The sequence below is a fragment of the Canis lupus genome, chromosome 7 (assembly GCF_048164855.1).
Source record: "Canis lupus baileyi chromosome 7, mCanLup2.hap1, whole genome shotgun sequence".
In the NCBI taxonomy this organism is placed as follows: domain Eukaryota; kingdom Metazoa; phylum Chordata; class Mammalia; order Carnivora; family Canidae; genus Canis; species Canis lupus.
The window spans coordinates 44,184,432-44,209,217 of record NC_132844.1 but is presented as its reverse complement, the minus strand read 5'-3'; the positions used below and the strand labels follow the sequence as shown (position 1 = coordinate 44,209,217).

The 24,786-nt window shown below is 33.5% G+C and overlaps 1 protein-coding gene and 1 long non-coding RNA gene across 2 annotated transcripts in view; one reads left to right on the top strand and one right to left on the bottom strand.

Annotated features, from left to right (window-relative positions):
• EYS (eyes shut homolog) overlaps nucleotides 1-24,786 on the bottom strand; it is a 1,513,100-nt gene that overhangs the window by 1,163,431 nt on the left and 324,883 nt on the right. The window lies entirely within an intron of this gene.
• Nucleotides 1-24,786, top strand: part of LOC140636294 (uncharacterized) — a 54,832-nt gene that overhangs the window by 28,967 nt on the left and 1,079 nt on the right. Inside the window, exon 2 of the long non-coding RNA XR_012033580.1 lies at nucleotides 15,022-15,132. This is a non-coding gene — a long non-coding RNA (uncharacterized lncRNA). The remainder of the gene's footprint in view (nucleotides 1-15,021; nucleotides 15,133-24,786) is intronic.

The following is a 24,786-nucleotide window of genomic DNA, read 5'->3' as shown; positions in this document are numbered from 1 at the left end:
AGGATCACGTTAGTAAATCTGACTTCTATTCAATGTTTTAATAGTAACATCTGACATCACAAATATTTCATAATAATGACCACTTATTTAACCGTCTTACCTTAATCTTTTATATAATTTCCTTCAGTTAAACCCTCTTTCCTTAATCATTTATATAATTTCCTTCAGTTACTTTATTTAATCCTTTCCTTAATCATTTATATAATTTCCTTCAGTTACTTTATTTAATCTTATCTATTTTCTTTTCCTCCATTCACTTAAATTCTTCTAGATGTATACACCTGTGATATTGTGATTTATCATAAGAAATATACATTTGGTCCTCACCAAGTTTTTGGCACAGAAACCTAAACTCCTAAAATGATTGGAATTCCCTATGCTGAGAGTAATAAACCTGTCTCTTGTTATGTTAATGTGTTGACTTTGAAACTTGCCAGGGGGACCAACCAGGAATATAGGGGAATCACATTCAGTTCCACCCCCTGATATCCAGGGAGGAGTGAGGGGCCAGAAATTGAATTCAATAACCAATAGCCAATTATGTAATCAATCATGCATATGTAATGAAGCTTTGATCAAAAAAAAAAAAAGTAGAGCATTCATAAAACTAGTAGGATGGGGAACCAGAACGCCTCAACATGCCGTAGTCTAGGCTCTAAATTCCATGAAGGCAGAAGCTCTTTTGGGGGGACCTCACCATATGTATCTCTTCATTGGTTGTTGATTTGTATCCTTTAATATGCTTTGTAATAAATCAGTAATCTAGTGAGTAAACAGATTTCCCGAGTTCTGTGAGCTGTGCTAGCAAATTAATCAAAACCAAAGAGCGGGTTGTGGGAACATCTGATTTATAGCCATTTTGTCAGAAGTACAGGTTACAAACTGGTCTCATGATTGGCATCGTGAGTTAAAGGGATTTATTGGAACCTCCAATCTGTAGCCAGTTGGTCAGAAGCACACATGGCAACTGAGCTCTTAACCTGTGGAATCTGCTACTATCTTTAGGTAGATAATGTTGGCAATAAGTTGAATTCTATGATCTCCATCAAATGTCAGAAAACTGGTGGTGTGCAGAGAAAATCTCCCCAACATTGGAATTGAGTGCAGAACCTATAAAACACTTAACTAATAAACTATTTCTTTTGTTGATCCTGGTCTCTAATTGTGCTTTCTTTTTTGGATTTTATTTAAAATGTCTTTCATAATAAAATACTTCCATACATTTGTATAATATATGCTAGTAGAATAGATATTTAAACTATTTATGTAACATAAAGATGTTACTTAATAATTAATTTATTAAATTTGTATATTTTCTGGACCACATGTTGATATGTATTATGTTTCCCAAATACGAATGACCATATATGCCAAAAGTCTTTTAGAAAAGACTACGTACTATTAGAAATATCTTCCTTTTTAAATTAAAAAAACATGCTGACAAGGAAAACATTTATATTTATAAACCTCAGTTAATCACTGTTAAAAATCAGTTAATAGTTCATGGCTAATCCAGGGCTCACTCCCAAATGACATACAAACTAACCTAGCTGCAGGAGAAATGATAACGCTATTATATTCTGGTCTTCTCTTAGAATCCCTAAAAAGATTCTTGAGCCTTGCAGAATGAGTTACAGTCAACCTCTAAAAACAGGTTCTTTGTCACTGCAAACCAAGTTCATTTGTTGTGACAATTGCCCTTAGTTTACTATGAATTTAAAACACAAGAGTAAGCACAGGTGAGTCATGCTCAAGTGTTAGAGACAAACTGGTTGCAATTATTAGGTAAAGCTTGCCCTCATAATCTTTTTTTAGTATAAGTGCTGTTGAAGTGAGCACTTGCCCTCATAATCAATCCACCTCATGTCCTTTAGAATGTGAAATAACTTTCACGTGGATCACCCACATAAGTGTGGGCTTTCTCCTACCACAACAGTAAACACCAGAAGAGGAAAGTAGAACCCAAAGTGATATTTCATTAATGTCACTTTTTAAGATGTAAACAAGATCTGCCCTAGGAACTATTTTATCTAAATATCCCCCTTCACTCTAGTGTATTCTATTGTCTGGTATACAGTTTTAAGCCTAATGCCTCCAAACTGGCTTAAAAGTCATATGCTAGGTCCTTCTCTGAACTAAACTAATCTCATCCCTAATTTAAATGTCATGGATGGGGAAATCATAATTTGGACCAAATTCTTAGACCTGTAAAAATATAGGGGTTTTATTTCCCTTCAATAATCTATAATTTAAATACAAATGTCCAGCTTTTAAATTTGTCAGCATTTTCATGATATTTACATTTGTAGGTAAATGTCTATCTCAATGAGCATTGTGAAAGCTTAAGAATAATTTTCAAAATAAAATTAGTATTTTCGGAGAAAAACCTACAGAACACAGCATTCTAAAAAAGTAGAAGGAATGTGAATCAAGAAAGCAAGCATTCTGGAAGAATTCAGGAGTATGGATTGCTGGAACCAGGGGAAGTTCTGGTCATGGTACACAAATTGCAGGCAACGTCTTCCCAGGGCAAGGCATACAGGGATTCTACTCTTACTGAATTGTCAGGATACTGAGGATATTATAATCAAATATTAAAGAAGCTAATTAATCTAGGCAATGTCATTTGATCTTTCAACTGGTGAACAGAAGACAGTAGTAAATAAATAAACACTAGAGTTGTGAGTGAAGCTGGAACCCATGACAAAGACTAAAAGTAAAACTAACAAGAAATGGAAAATCACTAGAGTAACAGGCATCCCCAAACTCTGATATGACTATTACTAAGGCTGTATTCCAGAGTTTTCTTACTAAAATTACAACATTCAATAAGAGGATATTAACAATTCAGAACATCTAGGGGTGATTTCATATGAGGATCTACATCTATTTCTCAACATTCTTATTCACTTAGCTTTCTTTATATAGTATATAGTAACTTTATATAATAAAATTTATATAAAGTAATTTTACTTTCTTATATAGTAATTTTATCATTACTATCTTTGGATCCCTTTTCAATGGAAGAAACATCCATAGTCCCACCAAATTTTCCCAACCAAAAGGAATATACAAATGAATGACCACTGTATTTTAAGCTAGCCAGAAAAAGGATATATGACTTTCTGGGTGATTTTGAATAGGTTGCTTAAAATGGAGTAAGGCAAATTCCCAATTTCTTAAAGGAAGAGAATCTAATAGGATAACTTAAATATGCCCAGTAAAATTTATGGTGATGATATTGTTCCATCTAATTCTCTCCTTTGATCAAAATTATTCAATGATGTTTTTATATTCCCAGGACACAATTCAAATATCTCAACTAGGAACTCCTAGTTCTTTCCATAATGTCTTCTTCAACAGTCCTTCCATATTCACTTCACACTGCCCCACTTTATGTAACTTTGATGTAGTCTCATTGAATTATCACATTAATTCTTCTTTTGCTATACCTGCCTTGGCTCCTTCCTGCTTCTTTCCACAACTCTGAACAAGCAGATCTACCTTCTCCTTCAAGGACCAATTCAATATTTATTCCCTATAAAATAACATTTCTATACTTCTCCCCTTCTTCCTCCCTCCACATAAAAGAAGTTTCTCCCTCCTCCTGCCTCTGGATCTAACCTTTCCTATATCTTATGGAATACTTGTCTCTGTGTATCTTCCCTTGTCCTATTTTTTTTTCTTTTTTTTTCTCATATTCTCCTCCTCCATTATCACATTTCCTTCACAATTTTTATGATCCTTATATGAAATTAATCAGACATTAAAAAGAAAAAGATTAAACATTCTATATGTACCTTAGGCACAAACAACTTCCTTTGTTCTTTCTAGTTGCACTACTGCTATATACATTTGGCATAAATTTCAGTTGTTTTCTCCCCCCCCCTTTTTTTTTGCTTATCATAGATCACATATGGAAATAATAAAAAACACCAGGCAATACATGTGGGAATGAAAAGAGAATGACAGCAGAGATTTTTTTCAAAAGCTTAAAAAATCAGTTCTTTGTACAGACACTACAAGGACTGAATTATTTTGAGATCGGTGAACACAGCATTCATACTGAAAGAGCAATAAGACTGTGTGAGCCTACTGGAAAACAACTCATGACAGTGGAATTTAGTTCAAAGTGCTAAACTGTAAATGAGAGCTTTGTCTGAGTTATGATATCTTCCTCAAAATGTATTGTTTTATAAATTTCCACCACATATGTATGAACATAAACACATGCTTGTACATGTGCACACATACATGCATACTCACACATGCTATAGAGACTATATCTGTTTTTGTATATATATGTATATATATGCATATATATTATTCTGTAAATAATACTATTCTGTATATATACAATTTTGTTTTAATCCAGTATAATTCTGTGTGTATATATATATATATATATATACTCTTTTCTCTATGTATATAGGTATATATATTTTTTGTTTTAACACATTAACAATTTCCAGGAAATAGTGAATAGTGAAGATGCTTTTAAATGTCTCATCCTAGTGTACTCTCTTTGTATAGTAGATCTTGTATCCCACTTCAGCTGCTACCATATTTCTCCCTTTGCATTACTGCAGATCTTGAAAGCAACCACGTTCATTGTCTTTAATTACTCATTCCTATTGACTTTCTTATTAACTTCAGTTTAGCTTTTTTAGCCATTATTTCATACAAACTACTCATTTTATAGTCATTGATGCCCTTTTTATTGCCAAATCTAGTTAGGTACTTTTAGTTTCTGAACTTTGCTTACCTATGTTCAGCATTCATATTATTAGCTATTTCCTATTTCTTTCTTTTTTTAAATTTTAAATTCAGGTTAGTTAACATATAGTGTATTAGTTTCAGGGTAGAGTTCAGTGATTTATCAGTTATACAACATCCAGTGCTCATTACATCAGATGCCCTCCCCAATGCCAATCACCCAACCCCCCCCCACTTCCCCTCCAGCAACCTTCATGTTGTTCATTACAGTTAAGAGTCTCTTATGGTTTGTCTCTCTCTTTGTTTTTATCTTATTTTAATTTTCCTTCCTTCCTCTATGTTTATCAGTTTTTCTTAAATTCCACATGAGTGAAACCATGATATTTGTCTTTCTCTGACTTATTTCATTTAGCATAATACACTCTAGTTCTATCCATGTCATTTTAAATTGCAAGATTTCATTCTTTTGATAGCTGAGTAATATTCATTGTATATATATGCCACATCTTCTTTATCCATTCATCTGTAGATGAACATTTGAGCTCTTTCCATATTTTGGCTATTGTGGACATTGCTGCTATAAACATTGGAGTTCATGTGCCCCTTTGAATCACTATTTTTGTATACTTTAAATAAATACCTAGTAGAGCAATTGCTAGATTGTAGGGTAGCTGTATTTTTAACTTTCTGAGGAACCTCCATACTGTGTTCCAGAGTGGCTGCACTGGTTTGCATTTCTACCAGCAGTATAAGAGGGGTCCCCCTTCTCTGCATCCTCAACAACATCTGTTGTTTTCTGTCATTAATTTTAGCCTTTCTGACAGATGTGAGGTGGCATTTCATATGATTTTGATTTGTATTTCTCTGATGATGATTTGGGTATTTTTTCATGCTTCTGTTAGCCATTTATATTTCTTTGGAGAAATGTCTGTTCCTGTCTTGCCTATTTAAATTATTTCCATGCATTGATTCATGACATTACACATCTGTGCAACATCTGTGTTAGGTGACCTAACTGGCTGCATCGGCCCAATCTCCTGCCCAATTGTTGGCTCTCCTTTCTCTTCCTATCCAATGGCAATTTGTAGATTTGTATGAGTGTTAGCACATGTCAACATTCTCAGTAGTTGGATGAATGAGTGGTTTAATCCTAAAGTGGAGAGATTTGAGCCATGGGCCAGAGCATACACTAAATCCCTAGTACCTATGGAGTGAGCTGCCAAGCATTAAAAGGGGTATGTGTATATATATGTATACATGTACATGTATATATATATATATATATATATATATATGCATGTATGTATTAATTCAATATATATAATTAATAAATGAAATCCTATAGGTTTTCATCTTTAACGTTCTGACCATATTCTTCTTTATACTGTAATAATTCACATACATGTAACTCATCAAAGATGCAATAACATCTTTGTGGATCAGAAATGTATCAGATTTGATTATAGATTCTTTATAGTGCAATACAGAGAGCTTTTCAAATAGAAAGTATTAATTAAAACCTACTAAATAAATGAAAATGGGAGAGAAGTAAAAAGACAAGTCATAGGAATGGTTAATGATCTTTCTGATGGGGTATCATAACTGCAAATCATTTGAAAGGCATTATAGAATTATATACGTTATATAATCCAGAACATGAAGCTGTTATCCCCAAAATCCTTTTCTTCTATTTACTGGTTTTTAAAAAATATATTTTATTTATGTATTTTTAGAGACAGAGAATGAGCAGGAGAGTGGGACAGAGAGAGAGAGAAAAAGAGTCTCAAGCAGACTCTGTGCTGTGTGGAACACAACATAGAGCTCAATATCACAATCCTGAGATCATGGCTTGAGCTGAAACCAAGAGTAGGTTGCTTAACTGACTGTGCCGCCCAGGCCACCCATCTTGTACTTACTCTTAAATCTCTGGAAATTAGACTAACATCTCTATGCTATTGTTTTCTAGTTTGTCCACTGGGGATAATAATATTAACCCCTTAAAAATGAGAAGAATAAAATGCTCTAACAGATAAAACGTATAGCAAAGGACCTAGTATGCAATAAGTATTCAATGGCATTTATTATGTATTAACACAACCTCCATGGAGTCATTATTCCATATACAATATTTTATGCTCATTTCTTGTCCCTTAAAATAATTTATACATGATTAAACATGTATTTTTAGGATGTAAGAAATAAACATATTAATAATATATTAATATTATTAATAAACATATTAATAAATAATAAATAAATATAATTTTTAATAATATTTCTAGATAGTCTCTTCAATAAAGGTACTGAGCTAATTAGATATTCACATGTAAAAGAATGAAACTAGATCCAAATCTTATACCTCTCACAAAAATTAACTCAAAAATAATTAGGGACTTATTTTTATTTTTTTTGTTTTTTAAAGATTTAATTTATTTATTTATGAGAGACACACAGAGAGAGGCAGAGACATAGGCAGAGGGAGAAGCAGGCTCCCTGTGAGGAGCCTGATGTAGGACTTGATCCCAAGACCCCAGAATTACAACCTGAGCTGAAAGCAGAGCTTAACCACTGAGCCATCCAGGTGTCCCAGATTTTATTTATTTATTCATGAAAGACACAGAAGGAGAGGCAGGCTCCCCAGTGGGATCCTGATGCAGGACTCAATCTCAGGACCCCATGATCATGCCCTGAGCCAATGGTAGATGCTCAACCACTGAGGCACCTAGGCGTCCCTTGTTTTTCATTTCATTGGCCATTTGATCCTTTTATACCTGACAAATAAATGTTTCTTTATAATGAAAATACTACCTCCAATTTATAGAATATTATGTGTTGTACAATACTTTCATATTCTGTGAATTGGCCTCCACTCTATTATACTGCCCCTCAACAACTTGTACCACAAGCTCCCCAACTTGGACACTCCTCTTCTATGACTGTCCTTTCTCTGTCTCCCTCATTGACTCTCTTCTGCTGCCCATGGTGAAATACACATATTGTCAAGGAAAGCCTTGTTTCTTTCTAGAGAATTCATGTGTTGTATATGCTAATTCACACTTCTGACTTCAAGCCAAAAGTATTAAAATTTTAATTGCCTGTGGAATATACCTGTTTCATACGCATCTCAACCTTAAAATGCCCAAATGGGAATCCTCCTGCTTATTCCCTCCTAATAGCTTGACTTAAATTCAGCTCTGTTAAATACATCGTAATTACCTAGTCACTATATCTGAAAGGTTAATATCATTAATTTCTCTCCCCTCATCTGCCCAAACTGGTCACAATATTTGGCTAATATTACTTCAGGTGCTTCTCACATTTAGCACATCACCTCCATCTGCATTACTGCTTCCTTAATCCTAGCCCTTAACATCTCTCATTCTGCTATTATGCTGGTTTCCTGAAAGTTATACCTTGATTATTTTTTTTAATTTTTTTTTATTTATTCATAGAGATGCAGAGAGAGAGAGAGAGAGGCAGAGACACAGGCAGAGGGAGAAGCAGGCTCCATGCAGGGAGCCTGACGTGGGACTCGATCCAGAGTCTCCAGGATCACGCCCTGGGCTGCAGGTGGCGCTAAACCGCTGCGCCACCGGGGCTGCCCTATACCTTGATTATTAACTCTTGTTAATCTATTCTCTTTCTACTTCTCAAGAGTGAAAGCTAACCATTCTCCTCTTTGAAAGTGTAGTTTGGTTCTCCAATGCCTTATTGGTAGAGTTAACACTGTTCACTTTGCCATACAAATCATTTCACGATTTAGTTATAGCTAACTCTGAATTCCCTGCATCTCTGCCTCACCACATTGATTATAGTTTCCCAGGCTTATTAAATTATTTCTCTACTTCACTACTTTGGACATGTATGAAAATTCCCTTCACTGAGGAACATTCTTTCTACTTCATCACCCCTTCCTCTCCCTATCATCGATTTTTTGCCCACATCGCCCTGTGTAAAAATTTCTATCCATTCTTCCAATATCCTCTCACATAGAACATTTTCAGTGACACCTTGCAAGACTTCCCTAGAGAGAAAAGTTTATCTGTCTTGTGTCCCTGTAGCTCTTCTATCTCTGTCAGTATACTGTAGATTATGGCCTACTTTATCTTCATATAATTATACTTCTCATAGTAGGCTCTACGCTTCTTGAAGGTATTCTATTATAAAGACTAAGAGACTGAGAGACACATAAATTAAAATCCTGGCTTTGACAACTCTAAGCTGCTGACTTTTGAAATTTGTATAAACTCTCTGAGTATTAGTTATCTCACATAAAAATGGGGATACTGATACATATGTTTCCAGCTGATTGGATGATTTTTTTAAAGATTTTATTTATTTATTCATGAGAGATACAGAGAGAGGCAGAGGCAGAGGAAGAAGCAGGCTCCCTCTTGGGAGTCTGATGCAGGACTCAATCCCAGGACTCTGGGATCATGATCTGAGTGAAAGGCAGGCACTCAACCACTGAGCCACCCAGGTGCCCCTGATTGGGATGATTGAAGTAGAGACTATCTAAAGTGTTTAGTGAATTCAAATCTTATCATTAGAAATAATAATATTACTATTACTTCAAGTTCATGATTAAGGCAAATCATGTGCTCAAAAAATTGCTTCATAAATCAATGTTTTTCACAGTGATTTTATAAAATGCTCAGGAAAACTACACCCAAATTTAAATACCAAAGCAAAAAGGTCCCTAATAAAAAAAAAAAAAAGGTCCCTAATAAGATACATTTCTTATCTGTGTTCACAAGATTGATGATTGATAGGTCTAAATTTAGAACACAAATTTTCTGATGTTTTGAATGTTTTCTATATTATGAATTTCATATTTCTACTTTATGAAGGTATAATCCTATAAAGGTTTCCTGTTTTCAAAAAACTATAGTAGCCAGGCACATATACCTGTAGCATCAACTGATAAAATAAGTATTTCTGTGTATGCAAGATAAACTTCTATAAAAGATCCAACATAAACAGATCAATTGACTTCATGAAGTTGGGCCTTCCAGAATAATCTTAGAATTATATTATATTTTTAAAACAAAATGGGGCATATCCAAAAATTTCATATTTTTGTCATTTTTTCTAGTAGTTTACCTGCAAAATATGTTTCAGAATTGTTTCTTTAAAGACAGTATTTAGGGGATCCCTGGGTGGCTCAGCGGTTTAGCACCTGCCTTCAGCCCAGGGCATGATCCTGGAGTCCTGAGATCGAGTCCCGCATCAGGCTCCCTGCATGGAGCCTAATTATCCCTCTGCCTGTGTCTCTGTCTCTGTCTGTGTGTGTGTCTCTCATGAATAAATAAATAAAATCGTAAAAAAAGAGACAGTATTCATTAAATAAGGGCATATGTATGAAGTAATTGATTCTAAATTCCCTAGTTATGCTCAGATAGTCAAAAAAGCTAACATTTACAAGCTGTGATCCTTTTAGTTTTATCTAATTTATGTATTTCCTATTCACCATGCACAAAACCTGGCAGTAATTTATTTATTTATTGATTCATTCATTCATTCATTCATTCATCAAATATTTGTTTAATACCCACTCTTAACTTCAGTCAAGCAAACACTTATTCAGCTAGCACTATGCCAGATGCTTGAGAATAAGCATATGAACAAGACAAACATGGCCCTTATTTTTTCAAGATTTTAAATGCATTGGAAAACCTAAGGTACTTTAGTTGTATTTTACTAAGAATTTTGCAAAATGCTTCTAATTTAGTGCAAATTTCTTTTTTTTTTTTCTCGGTATTTATTTATTTATTTTTTAGTTTTTATTTAAATTCTAGTTAGTTAACATATAGTGTACTATTGATTTCAGGAGTAAAATATAGTGATTTATCACTTACATATAACACCCAGTGCTCATCACAAGTGCAGTATATTTACTTTTAATAATTAAAGAAGCGGATGCTATTATTTCAAATAAGTCATTTTTTTTTCAAATAACATTTTCCCTATAAGATGTCATATTGTCTCAATGTGATATAAACACAAACACAAGATTTTGTTTTTGCTTTTAATCCACTTCGAAATAGGATTCTCACCAATCCCAGCCAGTATTATGTCACATCTCAAAATGTCCTACATTTTGGCTCTTGAGGCACCATTTCTTTGTAAAATGCAAATAAAAGGAGATGAAAAAAGATTCTAAAGAAGAAGCACAATATGAGAATGTTTTCCTTTTCCAATGTACTAGCAAGGAATACATAACTGGATAGAATTGCTTCTGTTTAGAGGAATAAAAGGAATATATTGAAGTCAGTAAATGCATTTTCTTTGAGTAAAAGGGTTATCACACAGACATTTGTAACTTTAGAGATGTCACTGCTTTAGCCTCAGGGTTTTAGAAGGAATTTCTGTGCTTCAAGATGAAGCTGGCTGAGGTTCTATTTCCCCTAATATGAGAAAGGATGACTTATAAATGAAGATTTAAAGTACTGGAGTCAGCTTTGAACTAGTCAAGCTTGAAACTAAACTCCCATCTCACCTAGTAAAGCTCTAACTGCCAGAATGTTTTCTGGTTGTGGAGGATAAATGACAGTATGTATCAGCCAGAAGGAATACTATATATGGAAGTTAAAAGTAAGTTGCATCAAGTCATAAAATAAACATAACACCTTAGAAGTCATGTGCATTTTACTGTTCAAAACAGCCTTACATAATGTAGTAATTAGACTAAACAGTGTTTACATTACTGAAAAACAGTTTTCATTTTCATTTGATCAAAATTTATTTTATCCCTTAAACTGAAGAATAGTGAAATATTACTTATACCTCCCCTGTCCAGTTCTATCTTCTGACTTTTTAAGTGAAGGAAGAGCTGAAGGCAAAAATACCACATAAAAAAAGAAACTAAAATTGAAATCTGAAAATCCAAATTATAATGAAGGTTAATATATCAACTTATTCATATATTATATTAATAGCAGAAGCTATATTTATCAAACACCATCAGCTAAATCAATTAAAATGTCAATTTTAATCTAAATGTTGTATAGACCTTAGGAAATCAGAATTGTTTAGTTTAAATAAAACATCACTTAAATACATATTTGCTTAGAGTTAGATGTGAGACAAAAATGTGCATTCAACACATCCAAACATCTTTAAGTAACCTATAATTATGAACTGTGTATGAATTAAGTTTCAGTGAATTATGCATATACAATAAATATACTGATTGAATGTCTATAAATATAATAAAGAGTATGGTTTTCTCAAAAGATCTGTTCTAGGGCAGCCTCTGTGACTCAGCAGTTTAGCGCCGCCTTCAGTCCAGGGCGTGATCCTGGAGACTGGGGATCGAGTCCCACATTGGGCTCCCTGCATGGAGTCTGCTCTCTCTCTGCCTCTTTCTCTCTCTCTCTCTCTCTCTCTCTCTGTGTCTTTCATGAATAAATAAATAAAATCTTTTTAAAAAATTAAAAAAAAAGATCTGTTCTACTGGTAATGAATATTTTAATTTGCATTTCTGGGTAAAGTAGAAATTGCCATTAAGATCATATAATAAGGTTCATTTTGTACTTTGATAAATAGCAAGGGTTAAAAAAACTATATAACATCTGGAAAATATTTGCATAACCATTTCAAATAAGAGACAAATAATTAAAAAAAAGAAAAAGGTAGCAAGCTAAAGTTCAGACTATAAGAAAGACTGCAAGGGAGTATAAAATATCTAAAAGGTAGAAGTAATGATACTGTCAAGGCATTGATCAATAAGAGTTTTGGCTTAAGATGATGCATTCAGGTGACATAACTAAGAGGAAATTGATAGGGTCATGGGAAATAAATAAAATGTGAAAAAAATGTGAGTTTATAAGGATTTTCAAGTACAGTTAAATACATTGGATAGACATGGAATATAACAGACCTATTAAATGGATTGAATGAACAGATAATCTATTCTAAGGAAATGGGTCTTTACTACAGAAGACAGGATATTGTTGCATACCAAAATAGCTCTAAGCTGAAATCTATGTGACAGTTAGAGAATTCCCAATGAATTATTTTACAGAGATTTTTTAAAAAGGAGAATTTATAAGTTTTAGGAACAAAACTGAAACAAAGTGAAAATTATTTCATTACAAAGGGGAAAGACAGGCAAAGCAAAATAACAGTTACTAAAACATGTGGTTACCTAATTATCTTTTGGAACTACCATTTACTTAAAAAAGTTTAGTAATTCTTAATATCTCATCTCCTCTTCCATATAGAGCAGATACTTTAGATTTAATTGAATCTAAGCAGGGATTATTTACAGTGAATCAGACATGGAGGGCACCAAAGGAAAAGGCAATCCTATCATCTCAACTGGGAGCAATTTAAAATAGCCAGATACAACTCAAATAATATTATAATGCTTCTGAAAACAGAGATTAAAATCAGATTGAATAAAATTAAAGATTTTATGAAGCTATGAGTCAGTTTTGTGTCCCCATTGCCTTTTTCTTTAATAAATGAATCGAAGAACTATGATGCAGCATTTTCTTGTCTAAGAAACGACCCCTAAATTCTGACAATTACTTTAGAAGTTATCTTAATGAAGAAGAAAAGTAAATCATTTCATGGGCCTTTAGGATAAATGCAGAATTAAAATGACATACTCAAAAGATGAAAAAAGAAGTTATGGAATCAGTGCTACATACTGCTGTATTTGAGTTTTGCATCAAACAGTATGATTTAAATGACTGCATAGAGGACAGCCCAGGTGGCTCAGGGGTTTAGCACAGTCTCCAGCCCAGGGCCTGATCCTGGAGACCCCAGATGGAGTCCCGCGTTGGGCTCCCTGCATGGAGCCTGCTTCTCCCTCTGCCTGTGTCTTTGCCTCTCTCTTTGTGTCTCTCGTGAATAAATAAAATCTTAAAAAAAATGACTGCATAGTTATATCAAATACAAAGAGGTTTGCAAAAACCTCAAAGGTGACAAAAAGGTGAACAAAATTATGTTGCTGTCAAAGAGAGTCTTAAAAAGTACCCTAGAGTTCCATACTGGAAAGCCTTTTTGTTGTTTTATTTTCGAAATGTGAGGGAACTAGTTGAATGACTTGCCAGAGTAACACAGTTGTTCAAAAAAAGAGCTAGAAATTCATTACTGACCTTGTTTGTTCCACCAAATTAAAAATGCCTCTAAAAGATTCCTGGGGGTGGGGGGTGAGGGGTGAGGGAGCAAGGGGAATTAGAAAGAGCCTTAGGGCATATTATAGGAATCTTAAAATATTTGAAGGTTGACTTGAGGAAGAGGTGTTAATTGATCGTTTTTAATCATTTAAGTCATGTAATTAGAGAGGTGGAATCAGAAAATGAAATTAGGAGGACACATATTCATTCCAAATATAAGTGAATTTTCAAAATGACTACTCAAAGATGAAATGAGCTACCTTTGGGAAGTACTGAATTATTCATCACTGTGGAAATGTTCATATTTAAAGGGGATAAAACTTTAGTCTGAAGTAGTGGAGTTGGGATTCAAGAATCATTGGATGGTTAGACTAAATGAAACTTTATTTCTTACAAGTCTCTCATTAAAATTGCACACTCAAATGACAGATTTTTAGGAAGTGGCAAACATCGATTGGCTCTTCACTTAATTGCTAAATTCTCTAAGATTTGGGAAACTGTTAAAATAAGTCTTTGTATTAAGATTAAAGGATGAAGTAACATAATGTTTTATAACACTTTTATTGGAATCCCTGGGTGGCTCAGCGGTTTAGCACCTGCCTTTGGCCCAGGGCGCAATCCTGGAGTCCCAGGATCAAGTCACCTGTCGGGTTTCTGACATGGAGCCTGCTTCTCCCTCCTCCTGTGTCTCTGCATCTGTCTCTCTCTCTCTCTCTTTCTATCATGGATAAATAAATCTTTAAAAAAAAACATTTTTATTTCCTTTAATTGAGTTAAGGAGCTATTACAAATTACAAACCACTGTATATCTGATACTATTATATGTACTCAGGAAGCGAGTACTAAATGAACAGAGGACAACAAACCTAGCTTCTAGGAAAAAAAAAAAAAAAAGACTGAGGAACAACAGAGTAGTCCTTCCAAACTATTCAATTCTTCCACATCCTGAATTTTTCAACCATTTATTTGATTTTCATTTTATTTATTACACTTAAAAATCTCAAGTTCTACAGAGAGCTCAGTTTACATATAGTATTATGAAAGATAGGAAAAACTAAATCTTAAATAGTAAATTACCTTAGATAGCAAATAGTACATATTCATGATGTTCTTTTTTTTTTTTTTTTTTAATATTCATGATGTTCTGTTTGACCTTCTGATTCTTACTGACTTCCAGGTTTCTGAATTGATTCATCTCTAAAGTACACTGTCCTGCACCAAACTGCAGATCATCACACTGTCTGCCTTCTCCTTTGGAGTCACAGTTCATCTCGACCTTGCTATTTGTGTAAGTATCAGATTGGGTAATGACCTCATCTGTTACTATATTAGAATCCCTAGTTATCCACTTGGCATTTATGGTCAGCTTTCCATTTACAACCTGGTGCTGACATATTCCCTAGACAATACTCTGCTGCTCATTAGCATGAGCGTCCTCTCTCTAAAATCATGGTATAACATAAATCCTCTAGGCCTCTCAGACACATTGTGTTGTGAAATTCTTATGAACTTGCAGCAATTTACTAGAGAAGTAATTGTTTTATCTAAAATTATATTTCAAATCATTATTTGAATACATGCTTTTTTCTCATTAAAATAACGTTTTCTTTCAAAAGAGAAAAGTCAATTATATTTTATTGTGTTTACAAGAGTGAATGACAATGTGATGCATTAACAAAACTATCTTTAAACATTGCAGTACTATTTGAATTATGTGAATAGCTCTGGAAGATTTTTGAAGATATTCGATTTATTTTCTGTATCTTTAATGACTTTGAGAAAATATATGTAGCTTGCATTTGAACAATTTAAAAGCAAAGTGACTTTTATTAATATTAATTTGTATCTCCTGAAGCATATTATTCATTTTCAACATAGCATTATGCACTATCATCATGTTTATTCAATGGTGATTAAAAAAAAATGACAACTCATATTCTAAAATCAATTAGCAATTTAAATGTAGTGAAAGATTAGTCAAAACAATATATTACTTTTTACTTTTTTCTAAACCAAAGAAGCTTAAGGACATCATTGTCTTTTCTACTTTTTAATGTAGCTATTAACAATACCCAAGAATTTATATGCATATTTTATTTCCTTTAATTAAATTCACATCAAGGTACTAATTTATATTTATAAAATATAGATAAATACACACAAATAAATATATAAAGTTTTTGAAACCTTATAACTAAACTTTTAAGGAAAGTTTAACAAGAACAAATTTCATCTCGTTTGATTAATTCCGTATAGATGAATGGAAAATTAAGTTAGTATGCTGAAGCTAAAAAATCATGAAAATGTATATAACTGCTAAAAATTATAATATGCATTAAAAAGTATGATTTCTGGCAAATTATGACAGCTTTTAAAAAATCTGTTTTCCTTTAGGAAAATGTTGATAATTAAAGTCCATTGCCAGATTTTTTAGAAGAAAGTTATATCTTTGGCAGCCCAGGTGGCTCAGGGGTTTAGCGCCACCTTCAGTCCAGGGTGTGATCCTGGAGTCCCGGGATCGAGTCCCACTTGAGCTCCCTGCATGGACCCTGCTTCTCCCTCTGCCTGTGTCCCTGCCTCTCTCTGTGTGTGTGTCTCTCATGAATAAATAAATGAAATCTTAAAAAAAAGAAGTTATATCTTGATATAACTTACTTCTAAAAAAGTGCAACTAATTACAAATCTAAGTTGTTTTATTAGAACGTAATTTTAACAGGACCTAATTTATAAATTATATTCCTTTAAATATGTGCTATTGTAGATGTGACAGATATTTAAAAATACATCATTTAAACATTGGATACTCAGATGATTAGGTACCATTTTGTTCCTGACAATGATGTTCTGTTGTTTTAACATAAGCTGCAGTTCTCAAAGTGTGGCTTTGAGACCAGCAGCACCACAGTCACCTGGAAACTTGTTAGGGAAGCAAAATTTTTGACTCCAAACCTACTGAATCAGTAACTCTAGAAGTGAGGTCAAGCAATGGGTGTTTTAACAAATCCACTGAGTAATTACGATGCATGCTAAAGATGGACTATCTGGATGTTCTCAACTGTGGTGAATATAAGAATTATCAGTGAGTAAATAGATACGTAAGTATCTTTCTATAACAATTAAAATAAAGTGTCTGGGGCAGCCCTGGTGGCACAGCGGTTTGGCGCTTCCTTCAGCCCAGGGTGTGATCCCGGCCACCCAGGATCGAGTCCCGGGTCAGGCTCCCTCCATGGAGCCAGCTTCTCCCTAGGCCTGTATCTCTGACTCTCTGCCTCCCTCCCTCTCTCGCTCATGAATCAATAAATAAAATATTTTTAAAAAATAAATAAAAAAAATAAAGTATCTGGTGAGAAGACCAGTATTTGTTAAAGCACCCCAATTTTTATGTATAGTCAGGGTTGAGAACTATTTATCATCTAACATTCAAGAAAACTTACTTCATTCCCTTTTCATTTCTGTGGAATTGAAGGCATGCCTGTTCTTTCATTGACCTTTTGATTGAAAAAAAAATTCTGCCTCATCAACAAACTTAAATCTAATGCCAATCTTTCCCATTTTTCCTATCCTCCTGATGGGAAACATACCATTGACTTATTTTTGTGTTATAATTACTATGCCAATTTAAGTAAGCTATTACCTGTACACAGATAACATCTTATTAGTAATTCTTAGCAAATATAACAGAGACCTGCAAGAATCATTGGTCCTCTAGACCATTTATCTTATCACATAGTATCAGTTTCCTAATAAATACCTGGGTGGAGTTAATCACAGTGGAGATTCATCATAAGTACTCTGAATGTGCTGCTCATTTAAGAATTTAGCTAGTTCCTACTATACTACCATGTTATGGCATTAATCTTTATTTCCACAAATTAAACTAGTAATTTAATATGAGACTATAGAAGTTTAACACTGACACAGAAATACAGGCAAGTAGTAATCCTTAAGAACAGTACTATTTAATACTATTTAACTAATCTATGTAACTAAGTAACTAATACTATTTAACAAACTCTCAGTCACACCAGTGATTTGATAAATGTTTAAAAAGTCTGAGTATCCTGGGACGCCCCGGTGGCTCAGCAGTTTAGCACTGCCTTTGGCCCAGGGCCTGACCCTGGAGACCTGGATAGAGTCCGGCCTCCGGCTCCCTGCATGGCGCCTGTTTCTCCCTTCTGCCTGTGTCTCTGCCTCTCTTTTTGTGTCTCTCATGAATGAATAAATAAAACCTTAAAAAAAAAAAAGTCTAGGTATCCAGACATTTTAAGTAGCAGGTCTCTTTTAGATGTTAGTCATTACTCTAAGCTCAGTATTTCTAAAACAATATCTAAGAATTAAGGTATGCATTTGTAGTCTACAAAATTATGAATAAAATGATTTATGTAAGAAGTAGATAATCTTCAAATAATTTTTAGTTTACAATATTTAATCCTGAGTTAATAATTGATAACACTGTAATCATCCCATTTTTCTAAAGCAGAAATAGCAAATGACTTTTTAAAAATTTGCACAAAATAAGCTTATGCTTGATTAGAATAATTATTTTGCAAAATGTCTTCAATGTGTCCTCCAAATTTTAGAATCTACAATGTTTCTTCCTCCTTTCTTTCCTATATTCAAGTCAACACTAATTATTGGTACTTTTTCATGAAATATCTTTCAGGTATCTTTTATTGTAAGCCTCATAGCATTATACTCACAATTTAATTCAGTGCTAAGACTTTTTTTTTTTTTTTTGCCTCCAGTTTTTCTTACCCATCTTAAACGCAGATGTTGAATGATTTTCAAAAAGTAATTCTTGAGGCACCAATGTGGCTCAGTCAGTTAAATGTCTGACTCTTGATTTCAGCTCAGGTCATGATCTCAAGATTGTGAGATTGAGCACCACATGGGGCTTTGTGCTGGGTATGGACCTGCTTATGATTCTCTCTCTCCCTCTCCCTCCTCATCCTCGCTCCAGCTCTGTCTCTAGCTCCCTAATTAAAACAAAAACAAAAACAAAAACAAAAAAACAAAGTAATAATTCTTCCCATCATGAAATTAACCAAATAAAAGACCAGCTATGTTAAATTAATATCTTCAGGTTTGCATGCAAATTTCTTTAATGCTCAGTATCAGTTCATTTCTCACTAACTCACTTCATATTCTTTTACTTTCTTCCTCTCCTACAATGTATGTCACAACCTCACCTTGTCTAACATTATGCTATATTCATAGTGATATAAGAATGAGTTAGGAGCAGATGGGGCTAGGCAGGAAAAGATAAGGGAAAGGTCCCAATGTCAGGCTCCTACCCATCCCAAGGAAACAAAGACAATAAAAACAGAAAAATAAATCTGACTCCCTAACTCCAAATCGTTAGGGAGTATTCCTCTTTAATGGCTATTAGACTCACAGAAACCCCAGATGTAAAGAAATACTATGGAGGAGATATTAACCAGAGAGATGGGAACACCTTATTTGTGCTCATGATATTTACAAAAAAAAATCTTGTTTGGTACAAGTCCACCATGTTTGTTCTAACTATAGACATGAAACGTATAAATCCACCCTGATAGTGATAAGAAATTTTCCAAAAAGTAAAAAGAAAGAATGTTTAAATACTGAATGAAAATCATGAAATATTCTTTAAAAAGCATAAGAAGAAAGAAAGAAAGAAAGAAAGAAAGAAAGAAAGAAAGAAAGAAAGAAAGAAAGAAAGAAGAAAGAGCAAGAAGAAAGAAAAATTTTCCAAGTTCCCTGGTCTCTTTCCTATAAAAGACAGACCATAAAAGCCCTCAGGGCAACTCTGTCAGGACCCCTCTCAATTTTGAGAGCTTTCTCTGCTTAATAAATTTCTATTGCTTTGCTCACTCTATTGTCTGTGAGATTCATTCTTTGACTCCCTGGGACAGGAACCAAGCTCTCCCATGTCAATAGGTCTGGATTGGCTGAAAATCTTATGAAAAACTTGAGTTTATTTATCAGCATGAAATCACAAATCATGTAGCCTATAACGGTCATTTTTATTTTCTTTTAAAGAATTTCAAAGTAATACATTTTTCTCTTTACAAATATATAAAGACAAATATTATTTCTTCTGTAAAGACAAATATTATTCAGCTCAGAATGATAGCTTTTATAAAATAGATATTAATTTTGTGGAAGATTTAAATTTTCTAAAAATAAGATGAAGGACATAAATCACGATGACATGTCTACGGGCATGCAAAATTCAATATACACACTACACTTTGGTTACAGCATCTACACAACACACCTAGCTATGTTTCTTTATAATGATTATTTTGAAAAAACATATTTGAAGAATTACCTAGAAAATGTGTGTGCATGGATAGATTTGCATGTGTTTTATGGAACACAATAATTGTTAAACATTTAAGGATCAGACACTTTTAAAACCGGTTTATCCGCCAGAAGTCAGCTTTGCCTCTACTGAAACATAGTTTGTTCATTTTCTCTATTGTTCACATTCTAATAATACTCTATTTCAGTTATTTAGGAGAATTTAAAAATTATTTTTGAGTAGCAATTATTTTAAATGGAATTTCCAGTATACAAAAGAGTATAATTATAGTGATATGGTTATGAATTATATGGAGTACACTCATACATTATTTTTGCTTTATGAAAATCTACTTATGCTTTTTTAAGAATATTTCATGATTTTCATTCAGTATTTAAACATTCTTTGGCAAAACATAAATAAATAAAGGGAGAGAGAGAGAGAGAGAGAGGAAGGGAAGCAAACCATAAGAGATTCTCAACTATTGAGAACGAACTGAGGATTGATGGAGGGAGGTGAGCAGGAGAAGGGGTAAATGGGTGATGTGAATTAATGAAAGCACTTGTGATAAGCACTGGGTGTTGTTGTTTTTAAAATTTATTTATTTATTTATTTATTTATTTATTTATTTATTTATTTATGATAGACATAGAGAGAGAGAGAAAGAGAGGCAGAGATACAGGAGGAAGGAGAAGCACACTCCATGCTGGGAGCCCAATGCGGGACTCAATCCCGGGACTCCAGGATCACTCCCTGGGCCAAAGGCAGGCACTAAACCACTGAGCCACCCAGGGATCCCCGGCACTGGGTGTTATATGCAAGTGATGAATCACTAAATTCTACTCCTGAAACCAATATTATACTGTATTTTAACTAAATAGAATTTAAATAAAAATTTGGAAGAAACAGAAAACCTGACATAATATGATGTAGTCACACATCATAATCATTTTTCATATTAAATTAACAATAATTTTAATGATTTTTAAATTGATTACATTTATTGACCAAACATATTAAAATAATAAAATAAACATTATTTGACAATGTGTTTGATGGGAAATTGAAGAACATGTATAACATTACAGCACACTATATAAAGGATAGGAGAGATGGGGTGAGACTTACTTTCCTATCTATGAATTCTGTCAGTGATCCTGGATTTCCTGAAGCCTCTAGAGTCATGGACATGTAATTCCTCCATAAGACACCATGAACCTACAGGTGGAGGCCACTTGGCATGTTATTTTTAGAGCCACTTAGCACGTTATTGTTCAAGCTGTAAATTTATCAACTTTGGAGAGATTAATTGAAGAATGTTAAATCTTTACTCATACCTAAGGGAATAGAAATTCCTTTATTACCTAAGAAAATGAAAAAGATTTAAAAAGTTGATTCATATATGATCATTAAAAAAATTAAAAGGCAGTGAAACTGGTAATAGCAACAAAAGTATTAGCATGGTAGTTCTTACAGACCATAGAGCAACATGATAATATCATCATGGTGTAGAAACGAGTTAGGGGCAGAGGGGGCTAGGCAAGGAAAAGATAAGGGAATGGCCCAGAGTCAGGCTTCCAGGAATCTGTGTGCTCCCATAAACCCTAAGGATACTGAGAGACTCCAGAGTCAGGCTCCTACCCATCCCAAGAAAACAGAGATAAGACAGTAAAAACAGAAAAAAATAAACCTGGCTTCCTAGTTCCAAAATATTAGGGAGTATTCCCCTTTAATGGCTACTAGGTTCACAGAAACCCCAGATGCAGAGAAATATTATGGAGGAGATATTAACCAGAGAGAAGGGAACACCTTGTTTGTGCTCATGATATTTACAAAGAAATATCATGTTTGTTAAAAGTCCACCATGTTTGTTCTAAATATTCACCCTGATATTGACAAGAAATTTACCAAGTTCTCTGGTCAGTTTACTATAAAAGACAGACCATAAAAGCCCTCAGTGGCAACCCTATCAGGACACGTCTCACTTTTGAGAGCCTTCTCTGTATCTCAGCTTAATTAACCTCTACCACTTTGCTCATTCTGTTGTCTGTGAGGTTCATTCTTTGACTCAGTGGAGACAGGAACCAAGCTCTCTTGTATCAATAATAAACTGAATTATCATGAAATAGGGTTACCTACTCAGCCAATTATAGAATGGAACTTTTACTGAAGAAAGATTAAACATGAAAAATGCTCTTATTCAATATGTATAAGTGAGATGAAATATTTGCTAAGAATTTTAAGAGTCTTTGAAAAACCATGGACATCAAATGGTCAATTTAATGAAAATATTCATCCTCTTAAAATTCATATATTGAAAAATACTTCTCTTGCTCACAAAATAGATGTTTTTCAATGTATCTGACACATCAGGTTCATGCAATAGATGTTGGGTAGTGTCAGGATGTGTGATACTAAGTAGATAAAAATACTCATTCATCCTCAACTGTGTAGTGTGAAGAATCACTCATTTAAGACTTAATTGAATAATGCCATGATAAAATTTATATATTAGATAGATGACAATGACAAGTTTTGTCACAGCATTGAGAATACATTTTAGTAGGAAAACAAACCAAAAGGTCTTCTATTGCTTTAGAAGAATGATTATAGGGATCTGAACCACATTAATGGTAGTAGGTATCAAAACTTGAGTTTGCATCAGGAAAATATAGCAGATGGAATTGATGAGACTTAGTAGCTAATTGTAAGTGAAATGAGAGGTATGAAGGAAATATTACTCAAATAAGATATCAAGATTTGCTTTTTTTGTAGTAAATAGACTAGAAATCTTCACAATGTAGAAATAATATGTTTTTTTGGTCTCTGTTGAGTTATTATGCATATGCAATTTACAAGGTAAATTATGACTTTCTACCTCAATTAGGAACACTAAGTAGAGAACAAATGATACCTACTTTTGTATTATTTTTGGTAATTTCATTATTATGATTAATTTCTGATATCTAGTCAGTATTACAGAACTCCTGTTTTGTTTTTTTTCTCACCAAATTGTTGAGAAAACCTCTTAGCAATATAGAGTCAACACTCATTATTTTTTTGGTTCGCCAATTATTTTCTCACAAAATTCCACATAGTACATGTTTCAAGCCATTTTGGACTGATGGCTAAAATGGTTTCCACATCTATTCTGCTTGCTTAAACTCTTTATTCCATAGCCCCACTGTTCATTACATTTTCATCTCCCAGAGATCATTACTCACTTTCAAACTTAAGCTGATTTGTTGCAATATCAATATGAGATCTTTTAACCTCCACTTCACTTACAACATAACTGAGATGCAGCATTTCAGCACCTGTCAAAGGCAGACCTGGACCAGGTTTTCTGACAAAAACATTAACATGCTTTCCATTGCATTATATCTATTCTTAGGTCAAAGATTTGATTATGCTTGGAGTTTTATTATATTTTTTCTTTGAAGCTTGATACTAATAATTGCAAACCTACCCCAGGTATGCAAAATGACAACCTAATTATTATGAGTTCATATTTATGTCATACTCATCCCTTTAAATAATATAAGTTAAATGTAATCTTCTAAACCAGTTTTTATGACATATTTTCGAGCTATCTAGGAATGAGGAATACCACCTGATTTAATGTCCTAATGATCTGCCCTAATAATTTCTCAAATCTCATGCTTGAAAAAGAAAGTACAGTAGAAGAAATGGAATTTTTATCTTGTAATTTTCAATCTGTGATCAGGCCTTATCAACTCATATTGTAAGAATATGAGAATGTTAAAAACAAAAACAATGTAAAACACATTCAAGTTCCTCTGCTTTTCTGTTGTTGTTGTTGGGGGGAGGGGGGTGATAGGTGAAGGGGGATGTTATGGGAAGGGCCCTGAGGACAAAAGTGATCTATATAGTGCCAAATAGTCTCTCCAATACCTAGAATGACTAAGTCTAAAAAAAAAGCTAAAAAATTAGAACCTCTTCCAAAAATGCTGGAATGGCCCATAAAGTTAAGTAATATTATAAATGATTCAATGAATAGCATACATTACATTGTGAATTCCTGTATGCTTACATCAAGTTAATGTCCAGTAATTCAATTAAATGAATACAATTTAAAAGAAGACATTTCCTTAATAATGTAACATTGCAGTTTCTGGGTAAAATATATGATACTATTTATGGTCATTTACTCAAACCTCTACTTACTTCAGTGGATATTGCTTTATGAATTTTGCAGTAAGAAGTAAACATAAGCTCGGTGAAGCAGCTATATCTCTACCAGTTGCAGATAATAAAATACTTTATATTAAGTAGTCATTTGTATTAAAGTTGTCCTTCATAAAGTACTGGTGCTGTATATTTTTAGTATTTGCTTCTACTCTTATGATATGCAAATATAATCATTATACCATTTTACTGAAGTGTTCAGCATGTTTCTACACCATCTAAATTGGTGAAAATGAATTGTGATAGCATGCAATATTAATATGAAAAGCCACAAAAATTGCTCACATAATACAACTTTCATATTAGAGGATTTAAAAACCTCAATTTTGCTGTTGCAAACCTCTCCTTAGTTGTGCACATAAGCAGAAAGATGAGGTACTGAGTATTCTATCTCTTTTGAAAATAGTCTTCTCTAGGGATCAGAATGATAATAATGCTTGGCAAAAT